This window comes from Canis aureus, chromosome 27 (genome assembly GCF_053574225.1).
Source record: "Canis aureus isolate CA01 chromosome 27, VMU_Caureus_v.1.0, whole genome shotgun sequence".
Taxonomy (NCBI): Eukaryota; Metazoa; Chordata; class Mammalia; order Carnivora; family Canidae; genus Canis; species Canis aureus.
Genome location: NC_135637.1, coordinates 44,035,796 through 44,058,072, shown reverse-complemented (window position 1 = coordinate 44,058,072; position 22,277 = coordinate 44,035,796). Strand labels below are relative to the sequence as shown.

The following is a 22,277-nucleotide window of genomic DNA, read 5'->3' as shown; positions in this document are numbered from 1 at the left end:
ACTCTTGAACTGCTGTGTTTTCATTTTCATTTTCTTCTGTGTATTTTTAAAACTATTCTTTAGTTTCCTGTTTGACCCATTCATGCTTTAGTAGGATGCTCTTTAACCTCCATGTATTTGTGGTCCTTCCAAATTATTTCTTGTGGTTGACTTCAAACTTTAAAGCATTGTGGTCTGAAAATAAGAATGGGATAACTCAGTCTTTTGGTATCAGTTGAGACATGATTTGTGACCCAATATGTGATCTATTCTGGAGAATGTTCCACGTGCATTCAAAAAATATGAAATCTTTCACAAATTTGCATGTCATCCTTGTGTGGGGCCATGCTAATCTTCTCTGTATCATTCCAATTTTAGGAAATGTGCTGCTGAAGTCAACACTATTGAATGCTTTTTAACTGTTTAATTGTTTGACAAATTGTATCTAAAGTATTAGGACACCGTCTTGTCTTTCTTTTTGTTTTAAACTCCCTTTTTTTCATCTTTGCTTTGTCAAACAAGAGTTTAATTTAAAGCAAACAGCCTGAGAAGAAAAAAAAATGCTATTTTTCTTCCCTTGGACTCTTCATTGAATTAAATTATAATTGGGGCAAATTTTCAAGTGTTTGCCCTCGTGTTTGTTCTTCAGTAACTATAAAGCAGATGCTAAAACATTAAATCATGTGTAAAGCCAGCTTATACAAACTACAAAGAAATTTCTTCCAAATGATACATTTGGAATTGGAGCTTTTGGAACTTTCCCGCCAGAGATGGGTTTGAAGTCCTGATCGGAAGGTGTTGTCTGACCTCGGTCTTTCTTTTCCTTATACTGGAATCAATTCTGTTATGACCTCATTAGTTGTGCAGCAAAAACTGCTAAGCTTTGGGGTGAGCTCTGTTTACTACATGCCAAAGTAATTTCACATGATTTATAATTGGAATTTAGTGAAGAAAGATTTTTGTTTCATTTTTTCTTAATTTTATCATTATAAAACAAGTATATGCTTCCATATCACTAAAGAGCCAACACCAAGTATGGAAATTTTAAGGTAGGTTGAAAGGCAGGTTGTTTTAGTCTATTATTAATGAAGCCAAGAAACCTCCTAAATCCCTATACTTTCAGCAAGTTTGTTTCACCTGAGAATTTGCAATCCATAAGTTCTTATCACTTGTTCCCCAACATTGGCCGTAACAGAGTTCAGAGAGTCAGAATTTGCTAGCACACACCAGTAGTCTCGGACCCACAGAAATAACTGGGTGCTTCAAACAACAGTCTACAAACAAATGTTTCACTAATTTTTATATTTGCATGTGTTGCCTCAACAGATGATATTAGAAAAATGGCAACATATAGGTGACTCTATAGGTGATTTTGTCTATTTGTTCTAATTAATTAGCTGTTAGGTTCATTGTTTAACAAAGTGAGTCATAAATATTCAGTATTATTAACTTCTCTTACTAGCAGTAAGCAGTGCTTTATAAAATATAGTTCATGGAATGCCTGGGTGGTTCAGTGGTTGAGCGTCTGCCTTTGACTCAGGGCATGATCTGAGTCCTGCAATTGAGTCCCACATTGGGCTTCCAGCATGGAGACTGCTTCTCCCTCTGCCTGTGTCTCTGCTTCTCTCTCTCTCTCTCTCTCTCTCTGTCTCTCTCTCTGTCTCTCATGAATAAATAAAATATTAAAATAAAAATAAATAAATAAAATATAGTCTGAAAGACAATGTATTTTAGGTCTAAGATTGGTTTTATATTTTCATTAATTTATACTGAACCCTTGAGTAAAGGGATATTTATGGTTCTGATTTTATATTATCTTCCTTTGAGCAAGAAGGAAGTTGTATATATTTTGTTTCCTATTTTATATGGAGAAAAGAAAGACATTTTTAAAAATCTATTTATTTATTCATGAGAGAGGCAAAGATGTAGGCAGACAAAGAAGCAAGCTCCATGCAGGGAGCCTGATGTGGGACTCGATCCCAGGACCCCAGGATGATGCTCTGCGCTGAAGGCAGATGCTCAACCACTGAGCCACCCAGGCTCCCCAAGAAAGACATTTTTAAAAAGAAGATTCCACAACCCCTTGCTAGCTGTGTGGGGAAAATTCTTAATCATCTTCAATCTTAATATAGTTGAATAACAATAAATTGGCAGGACAGTATATCCCTCTAGAGTTTACTGGTGAATAAAATGAAATATGCCCAAAGATAAAGTGCTTAGAACAATTTCTGGAAAAGGGTAATAATAATTATTAAATTATTAAAGTAATAATCATTATTTTGTTACCTTATGCATTATCCTCTTACTTGAAGCTTTTCAGGAGAGCTACCACTGGTTTTAGTACTATATGCAAAAACACATTCTTCTCCTGAGCAATCTGTGTTTTTACCACAAGGCTTGTGAATTGTATAATGATGACATTTGCCTGAGTGCCAGAAATCTTAAAGCCAGGCTGATGCTCCAACCCTCCATCCTCAAATATATTTGTACGGATCAAGGCAGGCTGGATTATTTTGCAACAGCAAAGACATCAACATTTCAAGGATTTCTCGAGACAATAGTTTAGCTCCTCCTCCCACAAAGAACACTGTAAACTCTGAGAAGCCGTGGGCCAATAATGTCATTGCCCGCTTTCACACTGGAGCTAACTCACTGTATCTCCAACCAATTATTATCATTTCTTCCCAATATCAAGCTCTAGAATTTTGTTTTCCTGGTTCAGGAAGCTGGTTGCTGAACATTTAACCAGCACACTTTACATTAATAAGCACTTTTCCTGAGTTCCCTTGCAAAGTAAAAACATGGAAATTCACACATTGGCCTTTTGAGTGTTTCCAGCTAGAATTTAAAGGATTCAAAATAAATATAGAAAGTAATGGAGGTACTATTTTAGATGGGGTGAATGGGGACGGGCTCTCTGCAAGGAATAAAATTTAAGCAAGGAGGCCATCCCTGTGGCCGAAGGGGAAATGGCAAATGCAAAGGCTCTGAAGTATGTTTGAGAACTAGCAGGCAGGGAACATGGTTAGAGAGTTATTTGAAGTGTAGTCAGAGATGAAGTCAGAGAAGTAGCCAAGGGTCGGTTCCTGTAGGGCTTTGTATGCCTGCACAAGAAACCTGGACCTTATACTAAGTGAAATGAAGATCTGCTGGACAATGTTGAGAAGGGGATCGACATTCTGTGACTTCAGATTCAAAGCACCATTTGCAGCTGTCCTTTAAAGAATAATGTCTCTGTGTGTGGACTGAGCAACAGCAGGATGGAAACATTATTTCCTGAGCAGCAAACACTGGAGGAAGAGCAGGGCCTGGAGGCCACAAGTGGAGGAAATTCGAAAGCTCAGTTCTTTGTCAGACCAGGATATATTCCTATTTATAGAAATAGGAAACTATAAGATATGTTGATATATTTTATTCTGATATGTTGACCTACTTTAGTTTGAGCAATACACTGTGATGAGAATAGAGAATAGAGAGATGTTGAACATTTGTGTGAGGGGCAGGATTTGTATGCAGTATATTTAAGACAATTTCCTACAATGACCTTCACAGAAAAGGAAAAAGATTGAAACCAATAAGCTTGGAAACTCAGTGGCTCTGAGGCCATTCAATCAGGATAATAGACTATTTCAGATATGTCCTTGAATAAGTACGCAGAATGATTCACTCTGTTAAAGAATGCATCCACGCCTGAAGTTTGGGCTCTGACAAGTATGCTTTTTCGGATTCTCCTCAAAGAATAGTTTCTCTCACTTAATTTTTTTTTTCTCCCAGGTGTCATCACTTACTCATTCCATTTACCTGAATTTTACGTTTGAATGCTTTTAATTCGGTGTATTAATGGGCAAAATATGTACTATTCCTATTCATGCCAAAACCATATTCTATTTGTGCTTTCTCTTCCACCAAATCATCAAGCATTTTTTTTTTGATGTTTTCATAGTTAAATAACTTACTTGACTGTTATAAATTGCTATTTGCCCAGACACTTCTGGGGATATTCTCAAGATTTGTTTTCATTTGTTGTATTTGAATACGAGGGGCAGATCCAAGATTATTATCTATAGTCATGTGCTGTAATTGAATACAATTATGAGTAATTATTTTAGTTTTAAGGATTTCCAAACACTGAAGTTATCACTTTGTGGTGAAGGAGGATAATGCAGCCCTTCACTTGCTTGTAGCCTGGCCTCTACCTGTGCACAGATGGAACTGAGAACCCAATACAGCTGTCTTCCTGAAGGAGCCACGGCCCTCACTGGCCTTTCTGTTGGGGGGAAGCTTGTGTGCCTGATACTGGATGTTGTTGGAGGCTTATGTTCGTTTTTACGTTTTGCTCTTCATTCTTGTTTTTTGATTCAAATATTGTCTTTTCTCTCTCTGAGTCTTTGAAGTATCAATTAAAAAGAATAATGGATATTAGAGATTTTTTATCATTAAATGTTAATCAGAGAAACAATAAACTGACATTAATTCCTTAATTCTAAGCACCGTTAGTGCTATATTATTTCTGAAATCAACTCTATGAAGTGATTCGTATTAATATTACTATACTATAAATACTATAATGCAGGCATAAAAGAGTATTTGCTATAGATCACACAGGTAGTATATTGAGGAGTAGTAATTTGAACCCAAGAAACTTGATGCTAAAACTCATTTCTTAGCCATTAGCATTCATTGCTTGTTTTACTCTGTACTATGCTGGGATGCACGCCAGACACAGTAGAAAATCAACTAGGTGTCATATATTAGGAAGAAATCTGGTAACATACAGAGACTAATAAGTCATGTTTTCCCTAGCTCTTTGCTCCATCAACTGCCACACCAGCATTTTGGCAGAAGAGTGTATTTCCTGGCTTCAAAATCAGTAAAATAGCTGATTAAAGCTTCCATGAAAGTAGCTCCTCTTGACTTTTCAATAACATCAAGAAACCACACTCGTCCCTATACCTTTGCCCCTAGTGGGCCTCACTCCCTCCCTAAAATTCATGTTGTCTTTTTATGCTCTTGCTATCATGCTTCAGTTTGAGGGAAACAAAGCAAGCCCTGGCAGGCCAAAAATGTGTTGGCCCTATCGGTGGTGCTCTGCTGTTGCCAGGAGCTGGCCTCGCAGCAAGGCCTTGCTGTTCTGTCAAACGTAAACAATTTCACAGAACAGCAGCTCAGACAAGGCCACTCGGTGACTGTGATAGATCAAGAAGAAACAAATACACTCCCTTATCATATAATCAAGAACACTGTTTAAAGCATAAAAATGAGCAAACGTCCCCATAACAGCTAATATCAAAGACCACAGCCCCTTTGCCTATCGCATGTTCAGCGAACTTCATTCCACCAACCATGTAGACCAGACTTATTTGAGAACCAACTGTGGGTTCATCCCACATCCCGAGATCATCCAAACCAAGTCAAAGACCTACTTCCTTAAGCTTATTTGGATAGAGATACCTTGGAATCAGTGAATAAGAAGGGGAGGAGGGCAGGGAGTGGGGGTGAATGGGTGACCGGCACTGAGGGGGGCACTTGACGGGATGAGCACTGGGTGTTATTCTGTATGTTGGCAAATTGAACACCAATAAAAAATAAATTTATTATAAAAATAAGAAAGAAATGCAGCTGGAAGCCAGCACTGCGAATGTGCCAGGGAAAGTAAATGGAACACCGGGGTCTCCTTTTCATAGACATTAGGGATGGTGTATTTGTCTCTCTCCTCTGCTTTCTCTCCTCTTTTCTGGCTCCAAAATATTACTAACCCTAAAGGTAAATAATTTTATGTATGTAGCTTATTATCTGCTTCCTTTTCAGTCGGATGTCCATTTTGGTCCAGTTGGCTGTGACCAAGAGGTGCTAAGTCACACAGTACAGGCGTACTTCACAGAAGGTATTTTTGGGTGAGTTCTCTGTCTTCCAAAGTATCTTTAAATTTTAAAAGATAAATAAAATCACTACTCTAAGGAAAAGTTGATGTTTCTGTCCACTTATCTTGATTTCATCTTGTACAATGTATCAACTGTGTTAGTAGATGAAAGTGCACTTGCAAATGATATATAAATAGAAGTCTTAAATTCAGACTTATAAAGTGGTCTTAGTTACCCAAGAATACAAGAGTCGATACCCTTGCCAATGAAATCTTCTCAGAGAGGCACATATATTCCCCATTACAGATGGTCAACACACCATGGCCATATTTCATTCCCAGTATTTTAAAATCATACTTTAAATTTAGTAGAATACAGGAATGTATACACTCTAGTGAGTACAGGAAATTAAAATATATATGATTTATTAACACATGGTCATATTCTTCTTTTATATTGCTATAGATATGTATCCATATATTGCCAAAGTCTAATAAGATTGAATACAAAACTAATAAGCCCCATGGTATTTTACTATAAAACAATCCAATTGATTCAGGTACATAATCAGGAGAAACAGCTTCAAGTAAGTGAGAAAAAACAGATGACATGCAAACATGAGGACAATTTCACTGCTGTATTCTCTTCATGACTTCAAGTTTTGTTGGGACGCAGGACAACTACACAGGACTAGCTATTTATTTATTTTTTAAATTTTTAAAAAATGTGTATTTATTTATGATAGTCACAGGGAGAGAGAGAGAGAGAGAGAGGCAGAGACACAGGCAGAGGGAGAAGCAGGCTCCATACAATGGGAGCCCGATGTGGGATTCGATCCCGAGTCTCCAGGATCGCGCCTTGGGCCAAAGGCAGGCACCAAACCACTGTGCCACCCAGGGATCCCAGGACTAGCTATTTAGATATCAAGACATATACAACAATTTTCCTATAGCACTATTCATAACAGTCCCAAGATGGAAACAGACCTAGCTGGGGTTTCCAATAGTGATAAATTCAGAAAATGTGGCACTTTACAACCATGGCAATGAACTACTTATTCATCATAACATGGATGACCCTTAGATACATAATATTGAGCAAAAGAAAGAAAATGTGAAAAGAAGACATTCAATATACTTAAGGTCCAGGTTAGGCAAGGCTGCATGGTGGTGGAAGCAGTGAGCTCCGGGCCTGCCAGGGGCAAGCAAACCTGAGAGGGCCAGAGGCTGAAATCACAGGTGCTGGTGGTGAACGTCCTATTTCTCTATCTTCTTTGCAGTTACCTGGCCATGTTCACCTTGTGAAATGGTTCCATGCACTTTCCTGTATGCATGTTATCTTTCAAAAAAAAAAAAAAAAACTATTTAAAAATGATTTAAATATGTATTTACCTAAATTCTGGTGATGTCAAACACCCTTTATGTGCTCCTCTGACATCCACGTATCTTCATTAGTGAACCATCCCTTCATTGCTTTTGTCCATGTTTAATTAAGATTGTTTACTTCTAGGTGATTTCGATCTGAGAGTGCTTTTATGCTCTATATCCTGTATCTGTACCAGATATGTGGTTAAATTACTTTATTCTGTACCATGTAGCTTATCTCTTTATCATTGTATTGGTGCCTTTCACAGAACAAAAATATTTAATTATTATAACGTCCAATTTTCAATGTTATCTTTTATGTATGATTGTGTATTTTGTGTCAAATCTAAAGATTTTATGCTCCTTTTTTATTTTCTAAAAGTTTTATAGTTTTTATGTCTTACATTTAAGTCTGTGATCCATTTTGTACAAATTATGAGAATTTGTTCCCCATGGACATCCCATAGTTGCAGATTAGTTTGGTGAAAGGACTATTTTTCCTTCATTAAGGTGCTTTTGAACACTGGTCAAAATCAGCTGGGCATATTTCTGTAGGTCTGTTTTGGGTTCTGGGCTTATCCTATGCCAGAACATATCGTCTGGATTAATAGAGCTGTATGCTGAGTCTGGAAATTTGATAGACTAATTTCCCCTTTTTATTCTTCTTTTTCAACTACCATAGGACCCAACAATTACCTTCCTGGGCATTTATCCCCAGGAAGTAAAGATTTATGTTCGCACAAAAACTTGTCCATGAATGTTTATAGCAGTCTTATTCACAATAGTCCAAATGTGGAATCAACCCTGCTGTCCTTCAACAAGAAACAAATGGCATTGGACTGCATCTCAGCAATGAAACATAAACAAAACGAACTCCTGGGGTACCCCAAAACTAGGTGAAGTTTCTGAGAATTACACTGAATGAAAAAGCCAATCATTAGGATCATTTAGCGCATTCCTCCCTTTATATAATTTCTTAAAATAGTCAAATTATACATGTGGAGAAGAGATTAGTGGTTGTCAAGGTCTAAGAAGGGTCTGAGGTCTGTAGACAGGTGGACGTGACTGTAAAAGAACAACGTGAGGAACCCTTACAGTGACGAAAATATTCTTTATCTTGACTGCAGCCATGTCAGTATCCTGCTTGCAATACTTGGAGGTATTACTACTATGGGAGAAGCAGGGTAAAGGGGACACAAAACGTTTCTTTTCTTTTTCTTAAAATAGCATATGAATCTACAATTGCCTTGAAATAAAACATTTGATTAAATAAAATGTGCTGATGCAAACCAAAAAAGGGGGGAGAGGGACACAGAAACGTAGAATGTGAATGGAGAACGAGTATGTCACAAGATACAAGACACAAAAGTGTAAGATTTTCAAAAAGTGAGGGATGACCAGGAGTGCCAGAGTGCAAGATTAGTAAAGACGGGGACCATTTCCATGGAATTTACTATTATTAATAATCAGTACCAAGTATCCACTTACAAATACTGTGCATGAAAGAATGTCAAATACCTCAGAGAGGAGATTTATATTTGGGCTAAAGAGTGATAGACTTTGCAAATATTTTAACAGAACTGAGAAGGACATTAGGGCTGTCACACATTTAAGAAAGGAATCACAAATGAGGAAAAAGAAATTGAGACTCAAATTAAATTCAGAAGAGCTTAGCTATGAAGAGTGGAAAGGAAATAAATTTACCGAAAGAAAACACAGTGTAGAAAGTGTTTCATGAGACACTTCATGGGATTCATTTATATGAATGCATGTTTCTTATCTGGTGTTAATGTGGAAATTAAGTAATTTGGACATTTTAAGGTTGAAATGATACAGATAAAATAGTGTCACCACGTTAGCCTGTTATGTTGACTTGGACCATCGTCTCACTAGTGAGGAGACTGAGTGCCCAGAAGTTTCATGACATAGTCACAACCATTGTGCCACTGTGTGGCAGTGCTGATACCTAGTGTAGGACCCAACACACGTAAGAAAACCAACAAACACCTGTTAAAATAAAGGTAGAAAGAATGAGTGGCAGACAAAGAAAACAAGACAGATACCAACAAACAGATCTCTCTTACCATAAAGCTCACGTCTGTCTCCTATGCCATGCTTTGTATTATGATTAGGTCTTCCTGTAAGGGAAATGAAGTTCTCCCCCAAGTACTCAGTCGCATAGATCAAATTAGATGAAAAATCAAAACCAACACCTTTCTCTAAGCCGTGTTGGTACCCCAGATATGTTAACATGAGGAATAGGCATCCTGATATCAATTTTCCTTAGACGTAGAGTCCCTTGTAGCATCAATTTATCTGCAGGTTAAGTTTTATAGCCTAATCATCAATCAGGACACAAAAGAGTGATTGGGTGAACCCGTGTCCACCCCATAGGTGACCACCCGGAGTCGAGATTTGGAATAGGATTCACAGCTCTGAAAGAACGGGGCCTTGGATCACACCAGCTCACCATTCCTTGGGAAATGTGATCATGAACATAGCAACCATCTACGATGCCTGGATAGAGCAAGGTGAACATTATCAGGTTTACAGTCCTATATATTATTTCACTCTTTTTCAACTTATGGAATCCATATGTTTTATAGCAGACTGCAGGTCAAAGCCTTAAAATTATAACGATCACATAATTTAATTATAAAAACTGGGCCATCTCATTTAACCATCACTACTTTGACATTTTCTAGACTCATAGTCTTTTGGAATTATCTCCCATTATGATCAAAAATGGATCCATTTTAGAAGTTTCAAAAATCATTGCTTTTAGATTCTCTCTTTAGTAATATCTCTGAAGCTCTAGCCTTTTAGTTTTCAAATATTTTCTTTCTTTAAGATAGTCTAACATAAATCTATTAAATTTGGGTCTAAGGAATATTTATTTCTGTGAACCTTGAAGTAAATAAATCCAATGAGAAAAAAGAGTCTCAATATATTCCCACATCTAAGTAAATGGTTAAAAATGCACTTTACAGTGAGGCTCCCCAATGGATAATATTGCACTTCCACACCCCAACAGGGATCGCTCCCTCCTGATTTTATTGTTCTTATGTAAAAATCAATAGACAAAATCATAAGAAGACATTAATTTCATGATGTGACTCTGGGAAGATGTAAAGATCTCATTAAAAGCAATAACCTAAACGTAGTGCAGATTCCATCTCCTTAATTTTGGCCCTAAGTGCTTTCCTTTAGTTGTGGGGATTTTTTTGTTTTGTTTTGTTTTGTTTTTAAGATTTTATTTATTTATTCATGAGAGACAGAGAGAGAGAGAGAGAGAGAGACAGAGGGGCAGAGACACAGACAGAGGGAGAAGCAGGCTCCATGCAGGGAGTCTGACGTGGGACTCGACCCTGGGTCTCCAGGATCAGGCCCTGGGCTGAAGGCAGCGCTAAACTGCTCAGCCACCCGGGCTACACTGTGGGGATGTTTTAATTTTAGCAGATAAACAACCAGCTGTCCTGCCTCTGGTGCACAGTGATGGGGTCCCGGGCACATTTCTCCCAGGTAAGTCTGTATGTCAGTACAGGCGGCTACTAGGAAGACTGTAAGGCACGACCGGAGGTGGAAAGTATACTTTTTACCTGGGAAGCTGAAGAGTATGACATGTTGCAAGATGGTAGTGAAAGTGAAATCTCCACCTGGAGAGGAGCACACTTACGGCTTTTCATATGAGGGGCCCCTGGGTGACTCAGTGGTTGAGCATCTGCCTTCAGCTCTGGTTGTGATCCCGGGGTCCTGGGATCGAGTCCTGCATCAGGCTCCCCACAGGAAGCCTGCTTCTCCCTCTCTCTCTATGTCTCTCATGAATAAAGAAATAAAATCTTTATAAAAAAAGGCTTTTCATATGAAAACAAGTTCAAGTTCACTCATATCTACCACGTTGCAAAGTGACTTATTGTTCTGTCTGCTGGATTTGAACAATATTCAGGGGAACCCACCCCACCTTGATGCATTTAGGGCTAGAGCCTCACATCTTCCATGCATATCAATCCCAACTCAGTCCTACACTGTTAACAATACCCTCCAGTTACCTTTTTACTGAAGTGCATATAGAGCCATTTATATTTTCTTCTTTCTTTTTAGTTCTCAGTGTCAGTTTTGCAACTTTGCAACTTTGCAAAACCATGTCACATAGAAGGTGCCTGTTACTCATCGTATCCAGATATCCCCTCCTGGGTTCCTCACCCTCCCAGCTGAAAGTGTTTACAAAACACGCACTCACAGCACTACAATGACTTGTTTCACTTGAAACTTTTGACCACAGGAGCAGTTTCTATTACATCCAGGACTGGCACACTATATTTATCCCTTCATTCTCCCCTTTCCCCAATGACTATCTCAAACTTATTTTAGAGTCTGTTGAAACCTATTTCCCTAATCTTCGTTTTATTTTATTTTTTTTTAATTTTGTTCATTTATTTGAGAGAGAGAGAGAGAGAGAGAGAGAGCAAGCACAAGAGAGAGCACAGCAGGGGGAGCAGCACACAGAGGGAGAGGGAGAAGCAGACTCTCCCCTGAGCAGGGAGCCTGACATGAACCTCGATCCTAGGACCCCAGGATTATGACCGGAGCCTAAACGATACAGTCAACCAACTGAGCCACCCAGGCACCCCCACAATCTTCATTTTACTTTGTGTTCTTGCTTTCTAACTATTGAGAAAATTATAGCAATGAACAGAGAACTTTTATAGTCATCACCACATCCACCCACCTACTAGCATCCATGATCATAACTTCTGCGTCCCTAGTCGTTCCCATAAATTGTGTGTGCTCCATGTGTGCATGTACAAATATGTTACTTCCAACACCAATTCTGGCCTTCGAATGGCTGTGCCATTCCCACTAAGACTTCTCTTCCCTCTTCCTGTTACTCCATTAATTACTCTCTTCCTTACTGTATCATTAACATTGGTACACAAGAATACTCTTATTTCTTCCATTAACAGAATGGCCTACTTGAAAGTATGACCAGAAAATGGCTTTCAGGTCAGATAGCTGTGAACACAAATCCTAGCTTGGGCACTTACTCGTAGATGACCTCAGGCAGATTATTTCATTTTTCCAAGACTCAATCTTTTTATTTCTAAAAGACAGATGATAATTCTTGTCTTACAAGGTTGTCATGATGTTAAAATTGGATCATATAAATAGTGCTATTTTATAGCATTTGGCACCAAGAATATGTTTGGTAGATGGTAGATCTTGTCTTTCAAGAAATGAGAAAAAACTGTACTTCCTTAAATACAAGTTTCCCTCGAGCTATCCAGCTTTCTCTACCCCACTTCCAGAAAATTTCTGTGTCATCGTGTATCTTCACTGTCTGCAGATTTTTCTCTTAAAATTGAAGCAACTATGTGTATTTCCTTCAAGACTCTGCTGTAACTGCTTTCGAAGTCCTCAACATCCTTATGGCCCAAAACAGCTTTGCCGAGGTCACCATTCTCTTTCATTCTGCTAAATCCCCTGGTAACATGGGCTTCTGCAACATTCTACATACTTCCTCAGTTTGGGAGACTCCTTTTGGCATTTCTGCACTTGCAGCTATGCAGGTTGTGCCCCGTGCAAGTACAAGGGGTGGGGGGAAGGGGGTGCCTGCTTGTCCATGGAGCATCTGACTACTTTCAGGTTCATTTCCCAGCAGACAGCAGCCGGGGCCCCAATGTAAAGATGGTTTTCTGATAAGGGCCTCACTGATACCCCTAGTGTCAGTGGAAGCAAGGTGCTTCACCTGCTTGACTTTTCTCCAGCCTCATGGGCTACCGCTTCTCTTCTCTTCCACATTTCCTTTCCAACCAACCTTCCAACGTCTGGTGATTCTAGGGCTTAGTCCAGTCTCTTTTTACTTACATTATGATTTATAAACCATCTGACAGACATTATCCACATTTATGTCTCCAGCCTAGTCTTCTCTCTCACTGCCTCCTGCATTTCCAGTTTTATATATTTCAAATAACCTAAAAAACATCTCCAATGATACACACTCACTTAATGTTAAATTCTGAATTTCTGAACTACTCAGGCTTGATTTTCCTAGTTTTCCGAACCATAATTGACAGCAACTCTGAATTTCATTCAATAGGCTCAGGCCCAAAACTCCATGTCCTCTTTCATTCATTTATTTTTGCTCATTCATGCTGCAGCCATCCCTTTGGGAAATATTCAGAGTATATTGGGAACCTACTGCTTACCATCTTCTTATTCTACTAGCTTACTCCCTGGTACCAGCCTCCATCATCCCTCCTCTGGATTTATTGTCTTCTACCTGATCTTGTTCCTCCACTGTTGATATCTCCCAATTGTCCTCAGCCCAGAAACCTGAGGGATGAAACTAGGTCATCCCCATCTTTTGCTCAAAACTCTCCCTGGCTCCCCCTCTCACTAATGCAAAATAGTAAATCCTCATGATAGTTCTTACGAGGTCTTATATAATCCAGTGCTCCGTTTCCCCTCCAATATATGTAATATCTTACCCTTCTTCCTTTAGCTCAGCTGCTGGCCAGCTGTTGGGCCCAGGGACCCCCTGATTCGGTACCCACAGTTCACTTTAACTGGGACGTTTTCTCCCCAAATATCTGCTCAGTTAACTCCCTTTACAGGAGCCAGAGGGCTGAAACAGCTAAAAAATTGCTTTTCTTTCTTTCTTGCAAAAAGGACACACACAGGTAAACTGAATGCTACTGATAAGATGCATCAACAGAACCTTCCCTAGAGAACTAGCCCAAAGCATGCAGAGGACAAGCGCTCTCTGATTCTCCGGGTGAGAGCAATGTATTATTTGGGACGTTTCCCCTCACTGTGTAGCCTTGACTGTGGTCCTCCAGCCCCTAGAACAATCTACTGAGCTATTCAGTATCCCTAACTGCATTTCTATTTAACTCACTGTGTTGGGTCCTTTCCAAGAAGGTGCCCTAACTTATGACCCCTCCCAGTCTTCTTAAACTTATCTACTTTTCTTCTTTTGAATCTGACTCACAGATGACAGAACAGGGTGGGAGTTACATGCTGTGGCATCTAAGGTAAGGCTTTAAGAAGCTGGAGGCTCTCTCTGCCTACTTCTCCTGAAATACCAGCTCTGGGGAAAGTCAGGTATCCTGTAAAGACCTTGTCTACTTGGAGCCCCAAATGTTGTGAAGAAACCTATGCTAGTCCTATAAAGACTCTGTATAAGGAAGGAGGGGGGGTATGGGGAGTGAGAGACAGAGAGAGAAGAAAAAAGAGAAAAGAGAGTGGGAAGGAGGGGGGAGGCAGGGAGACGGAGAAGGAGGGGAGAAAGGGAGATGGAAAGAGAGAGGGAGAGAGAGAATGAGTACAAGTGGGAGGAGGGAAAGAGAGAGAGGAAGAGAGGGAGAGGGGAGAAGGGAGGGAGGAGATGTGCCCCACCATCCCCTGCCCCGAGCTACCCCAGGACCCAGATGTGAATAAAGAAACTACACAGGACGTTCAACTCAATTAAGTTCCAGCTTCCTGAGACCCAAAAAGAACTTGCCAGGCAACCTTTATCAACCAAATAACCATGAAGAATAAGAAAGCAATTGCTTACATCACTATGTTTGTTGTGGAGCAACAGATAACTGAAACACGTAGTTACCTGAGAAAATAAATCTCATTGATAAAATATTAGTAATATACAAAGAAATCTTTTTCCCCCCTAAGATTTTATTTATTTATTCATGAGAGACACAGAGAGAGGCAGAGACATAGGCAGAGGGAGAAGCAGGCTCCCCGTGGGGACCCCCATGTGAGACTCCATCCCAAGACCCTGGGATCACACCCTGAGCTAAAGGCAGACGCTCAACCCCTGAGCCACCCAGGCGTCCCTATACAAAGAAATCTTAAAAAAGTGATGAGAAGAAACAAAAAGAAAAATATATTTGTAAACAGTTATTACAAGGTTAAACATACCTACCATTTGATTCCGAAGTTCCATTTCTGTGTACATATGCTATAGAAGGAAACTATTGTGGGTAGACAGGCAGATGGCCAGGTAGATGGGTGGGCGGGTGGACACCAACACCACTAGCCGTGTGTAGACACGGCCCTGTGAAGGGAGAGGACGTGACTGCAATACTGTGCATTTGGGGAATAACAGGGAAAGTCTACAACCGAAAAACAAAATTCTAAACATAAAACACTTAATTTTGAGGGTTTGGGCAACTCTCTTCTATAGTGAAAAAAAATACTATAGAGAAATATTAATAGTTTAAGAGCATTTTCTTAAATTGAGGCACAGTGCTTGATGAGGGAACAGGAACAGCAGATATCCTGCAAAGGACCCCACTCAGAGTGGGATTTTTGTGACATTTTTAAGAAGTGTCCAATTGCCTTAATGTTAATGCCTTGCTAGAGGGAAAAGCAATCTTTAACTTGACAATGGCAAGGCCTCCAGCCTCTTGTAGGTCCTCCTTAGCATATGAAAATCCTTTTGAAATCTCCCTTTTTGCTTACCTCCCCCAACTCTGCAAGTCAATCAGCCACCCCTCAACAGGCCCGAGGCAACTGCTCTTCCTGCCCCCAGTTCCTGCCGCAGGGCTTTAATAAAACCACCATTTTGCACCGAAGACATCTCAAGAATTCTTGGTCGTTGCTCCAGGACCTCATCTATATTCCAAAACTTCATCAGTGCTCATTCAGAAAAATGCACAGATTTTAACTGTAGCCTTTGGGGAGTTTGGCAAATGTGTCCTGCTGTGTGATCTCAGCTCAGTGAGGATGTCCTGTAATTCCAGTCAAAGGAGAAATTTCAAAAAAAAAAAAAAAGGTAAAAAAAAAAAGGAGAAATTTCTATCATGTACCTTTTCTGATAATCTCCCACCCCAGAAGTAACTGCAATACTGATTTCTGTCATCATAGATGACCTTTGCTTCTGAATATATATAAATGAAACCTAAATAGGGGCTTTTTTATCTTGGCTGCTTTTTCTTCATTTATGTAATTATTTTGCACCAATAGTTTGCATCTTTATATTGCTGGATATTATTCCATTCTATGAAAAACATTTGTTGTGTTTTTTTTTCTTTGAAGGGGCATTTGAATTGTTTCCAGTCTGTGATTATGCATAAATTGAATATCATATCCTTACACAAAAGTCATTTTGGTGACATACCTTCTCATTCCTATGTTAAAAAAACAAAAAACAAAAAAACACCTCAGGCTCACCAGCTTCACACAAATTTATTTTTATAAGAAAACACCATCCAGTTTTCCGAAGTTGTACCATTTTACACTCCCTGTAGGAACATCTGAGAAACATAGTGCTGCCCATGTTCACCAGAACCTGGGATCGGTGGTGTTTTCAGCAAAGGCTTTGATGTTTTATTTCATGGTCATTTTCATTTACACTCCTGATGGGTAATTATGAGCAGAGATTTTATTTGTTCGCTGGGCATTTGTGCATATACTTCACTAGGGCATCAGTTCAAGCATCTCCCCTTCTCCCTTGGAATATGTAAGCCCTTTATTGTCATTTCACTAATACAACAATGAGAAATTTTGCCCAGGAGTCCATTGAATTGCAGTTTGAAAGTGGGGAATGGAGTTCTGAAGGAAATTTTCCAGGACTTTCAATCCTACTTTTAATATTCAAAATATCTTAAATTTTCACAACATTATCTTGAGCTGGTTGTTTTTAAGGAACTGAAATCTCTGACAACTAAGTATTAGTTACCCTTAGGGAAGAGACCTTGACATTTAGGAAAGAAATCTCCATTTGTAAGAGGTCCCCCCTCCTGTACCAGGAAGAGGGAATGACTGAGTCTCCAAAACTCCTAACTGTGGGGAAAGCAACTTGCTGAAATCTGCATAATGAACCTAACACCCTCTTTAAGCAAGCTTTTTCTGGTGGTCTCCCAGGACTGGCTTCCCTCCCTCCAACACCGGCTGCAGCTGGGGACGGTATTTAAAGCTGGGCCATTCTGGGGATCACTTACTTCCCCTTGTGTGTCCCATATGTACTGGAGGTATTCAGTATTTACTTATGTTTTTCTCCTCTTGATCTTCCTTTTTTTTTTTTTTTTTTATTGGTGTTCAATTTACTAACATACAGAATAACCCCCAGTGCCCGTCACCCATTCACTCCCACCCCCCGCCCTCCTCCCCTTCCAACACCCCTAGTTCGTTTCCCAGAGTTAGCAGTCTTTACGTTCTGTCTCCTCTTGATCTTCCTATTACAAGAGGGTCTCAACCAGGAACCTAGAAGACTGGAGGGAAGAATTATTTTTCCTCCTTAAAAAGACTACTTCAATGTAAGAAGCCATGAGATAGATGAGCATTTCCAGGCAACAAATGCAGATTTTTTACTGACCCCACAGAACTTGGACCATGAACGGACCTCCAGGTGTACCTGGAAGTGGAGACCACAATCTACAAATGTGTTAATGGTTTGATCTCAGCACTTTGGGGAGTAACATTGGGAATCTTATTGCTAAGATATCTAATATCGATGTAATTTTGGAATGTAGATGAGGTTTGGTGGGGTGAAATCCAGAGACAACAACCAAGATAGAATTCTTGAGACATCTTTGGTGCAAAAGGGTGGTTTTATTAAATCAGGGGGACAGGTCTCCTGGGCAGGAAGAGCTGCTGCCCTAGGATTGGGAGGGGAGGTTGATTATATACCTGGGAGTTGGGGTAGTAAGGACACGTGGAGGTTTTAAAAGGATTTTCATATGTTAAAGAGGATCCACAGGATCCTGGAGGCCTGGGCATCCTCAAGCTGAGGTTATTTTTTCCCTCCAGCAGGGCATCCACAGGAAGATAGGTGGAAATTCCTGAAGGAACCTAAGCATATCCCATGGGGTTGGGGTGTGTGTGTGGGGGGAGGTAGGATTGTGGAGGGGGTTGAGGGTGGGGGTGTGTGAGCTGTGCTTTGTCCTCAGCTGGCCTTCTGTTCCCTCACTAATATGACCTAGAGGTCCTGGCATATGAGAGTGACTATCTTAATATAGAGAAGATTATCACCCCTACACACAGATATATTTATTATTCCTGATGGATGTGTAGTTCAGAAATCATAGTGTAGGACGCATAGTTTACAAATGAGGAAAAACCAATCTCTTAATGTGGCTAAAACTGATAATATGTAATAATGTCTGCTGTAGCATAATGGTTTTATTTGTGAAGTTGCCTTAATGGTTGGCTGATGACTTACTGATAATATTCATGAGTGTTATCTCAATTATTTAGTAAGGGAAATATTTACTGAAGTCTTTGATGCAGGAAAAAACAAAGGCAAAAGAAAAATTAAATGTCCTTACTGCCTACAGCCCATCGACAAGTCCTTGAAACAGGCAGAGGGAACTTCCTTTAGGGGCTCAGCTGCCTCGCTGTGTGGACACTTTGCTGAGGGCAACACAGGCAATCTTAGCCTGACCCCCAGGATCCTGTGAGTCTGCTTTAACATACAAAAGTTCCTTTAGAAACTTCCTTTATCTCTAACCCCTCCACCCCAAGATAAAAGTTGGAGATCATCCCCCAAGTGTATGGCCCACTGATATACATCTGAAAGGTCCCACATCTCAGGATTTATTAGATGGTGATAAATGGCCTTTCCCAACAATAGCTAACCCCCTCAAGGTCCTGGAAACCTTGCTTCCAAATTCCTTAGAGACTCACCTTCTCCCTAACCTCCTTCCAACTTGAAAGGATATAAAGGGCCATTCCTCATGACCCCTGGGCAGCTCTTTCTGGCCTTGGGTCCTGTCCCTGTGCTTTAATAAAACCTTTTTTTTTTTTTTTTTTTTTTTGCACCAAAGATGTCCCAAGAATTCTTTCTTAGTTGTCATCAGCTTCGAACCTAATGCCTTTTCCTCCATCTGTCCTTGAGTAAGAGACAAGCAGGGCTAGGTAGGGGACCACGGAATCAGGATCACAAAATTCCCAAAACTGTAAAGAGGAAAGGAAACCAGAGATAAGCAAACCATACCACCCATCCCAGGTGTCAGGGCTGGGGCCTAGTTATAACAACTACTTGTGACCAACAAAGAATTACCAGACCCTAAGAAGGAAGTAAGCCATTGAAGGTGTTACCACCAGTCATTCCTTACTCAATGGTGATGCCAATAGAGATCTTAAAAGGATTCAGGCTCCCTGGTTGGCTTTCAACCAACCCTCCAACCCCTCAGTGGCCACCCTGTTGGGACCCCTCTCCTGAGACCTCTCTCTGGATCCTTGCTTAATAAACTTCTATGACTTTGATAACTGGAAGTGACTCCTTGAAGCTTTGCAACTCCCATTTCGCATTTTCTTGGGGCCAATTGCTACACAGTAACATGGGATGTGAGCACTGATGTTTTTAAGCTTTAGGAAACAAGCACTTGAGATATTATTCTCATTTTACGTCCACTGTGTAACTTATATTTCCTAACTAAGAATTATGGAAATATGGAGAGTATTCCGGTGTCAAGATCTGTTTCATAAGTTGTTTCATCCTGGGAACAAAAATAGACTAGGTGAAAATGGGACAGAAAGAGTAAGAGAAAGGCAAAGTTTTGCCACTTAAGGAATTAAACATGAATAATTTGCCCATCTGACTTCGCAAACTGTAGAGTTAAATAATTTTTAAAATGAAATAGTTAGGATGTCTGGGTGGCTCAGAGGTTAAGTGTCTGCCTTCGGGTCAGGTCATGATCCTGGAGTCCTGGGATCGAGTCCCACATAGGGCTCCCCGAAGGGAGCCTGCTTCTTCCTCTGCCTGTGTCTCTGCCCCCCCCCCCCGCCTCTCTCTCACTCTCTCTCTCTCATCCTCTGTGTCTCTCATGAATAAATAAATAAAATCTTTAATTAAAAAATGATGAAATAGTAAAAAAGATAAAGAATCTGCAAACGGAGCACTTAGCTGAGCTCTTTCAGAAGGCTGGGAGTTATGAGGGAAGAAGAAGCGGGGAGGGAGGCTTAAGGGGCCGATGGAGGAGAGCAGATCCCCTGTGGGTGCTCCCAGAGGCTCAGGCACTGCCACGTGCTCTTGGCCCTTGAAGTTTTGCCCCAAAATTGAGGTTTCCCTTTTGCTAAAATCTGGTTCACTTGACCTTTTGAACCCAAACCCAAATTTTATTTTTAACCTCTCTCTCACCTGTAACACCTGTCACCCTTTCCTAGACTTTTCTGTACAAGCAGAAAGTACTGAAGAATTGGATTTTCTAGGTAGTTTTTTGTAAGTGACTCACCTGTTCAGTTTCAAAAATTAGGCTGGGGATGTTCAGTTTCTTCCCAGATGGAATAATTCTTATTAGAGTCCTGGTGGATACATATCACACACACACACACACACACACACACACACACACACACACACAAAGGTAAAAAACTCTTCTCAGGTAGTGAAGCATGGCATGGCATCAGAATGCTTGAAAAATGGGAAGGACCTAAAATAAACCCCATATTCATTCTGGCTGTTCCCTCAGGACATCATCCCAAACACACAGATCCAGGGCAGCAGGTGGTACAGGATGGTGTCCCTGTATGGAAGTCAGGGTCACGGGGGGCACACTGTGGCCCCAAATCCTGCACCTGGTACCCAGGGGAGGTGGGAGAAATGTGAAGCTACACACAGAGGATGGATCCCAGGAAGCCAGGAGGAAACCACTGTGGGAAGGGACAGCCAAACTGACTCCAAACGGGGAGCAGAGTTCGGCAGCCTGTCGATGTCTTTCAGCTAAAAATCAAGACAATACCTGGAAAATTTCTAAATACTTGGAAATCAAGCAACACTTAATAAGTAATCTGCAGGCTGCTAATAAACAAGCAGAACAGCACAGCCAGACGGAGATAAATGAGAATGAAACAAAACACACGCAAACTCATGGACTGCAGGTGCAGCATGTGTGCAAGTAAGGATGAAGTATCCAGGGCATACAGAACAATAGTTAAAAATGAACAGCCTGTGTTATCGCCTCAAAAGCCATAAAGGAGCCAGTTATTCTCACAAAAAAAGAAACATAAAGGAACAAATAGAAATCAAAAGTTAAAAATGGAAAAAAACTAAATTAAAATTGCTTTATTGAAAAGATTAATAATATTGATGAATGCCTCCAAGTCTGATCAAGAGGAAGAGAAATAAGCAATATCAAGAGGAAACTTTACTAAATCTTATGCACTGAAATTGTGAGTCATTATGAACCAATACTGAAAAAAAAAAAAAAAAAGAAATGGGCAAATCCCTTGAAATACACACTTTCATCACGTTGACATAAAACAGAAGGACTTGTGTGGACTTTCTCTCTCTTAAAGAAATTGGATCTGTAATTACAAACTTTGCACAAACCGAATGCCAGCACTTGACGGTTTCGTCTGTAAGTTCTACTAAACAGTTAAAAATGTAATAATCATAACACCCTTCTGCAAACACATTTAGAAAACAGGAAGGGGAGAAACATTTCATGAGGACGACATAGCACGGGCATCAAAACCTGTTACAATATTTCAAGGAAAGAAAATTATTCTCCAGTCACAGAACTCCTAAACTCACTGTTAGAAAATCAAATCCAGAATAATATAGAATTGATAATACCTATGCCCAAGTGGGTTTTGTCTTGCCTCTAGAACTGAATGAGAGAATTTAGTGATGTTTCAACATATATGAGAAACACGCAAAAATCAACTTTATTTAACTGAATTAGGTAAAACTCCATGCCCTTGATTTGACATATCCTAAATCCCTAACAGTGCACTTGCCTATCTCCTCTGGTGTATATGGCCCCAACCACCTATGCGTATCTGTTCCCAGAATGGCAACCGCCTCTCATGAGGAGACAATGGTTTGCATTTATTTCAGCAACACAGCATTGGGCATGCAGTAGGTGTCCACTACTGTACTCAGCAACAGGAGCATCGTAACATGTGCTTTCCCACCATGGAGGTGTTAGGCTACATGTCAAACTCATTGCCATCTAATATCCAGTGTGCCTTGATTTTGGTTGGCTTTCATCTCAGAGTGAAAATTAAAATATATACATGTATATGTAAATATATATATATATTTGCCCAATATTCTTCTTTACCAGGGTTCTTCTTTTACTCTCTACTTATTTCATTTCCCTTAGTATAGATTTTGGACTTCCAG

The 22,277-nt window shown here is 40.0% G+C and overlaps 1 non-coding gene across 1 annotated transcript; it reads right to left on the bottom strand.

The window, feature by feature from the left end:
* Nucleotides 1-275: 275 nt before the first annotated feature.
* Nucleotides 276-381, bottom strand: LOC144300079 (U6 spliceosomal RNA). The gene has a single exon (XR_013366720.1). It is a non-coding gene; the product is annotated as a U6 spliceosomal RNA (small nuclear RNA).
* Nucleotides 382-22,277: the final 21,896 nt, after the last annotated feature.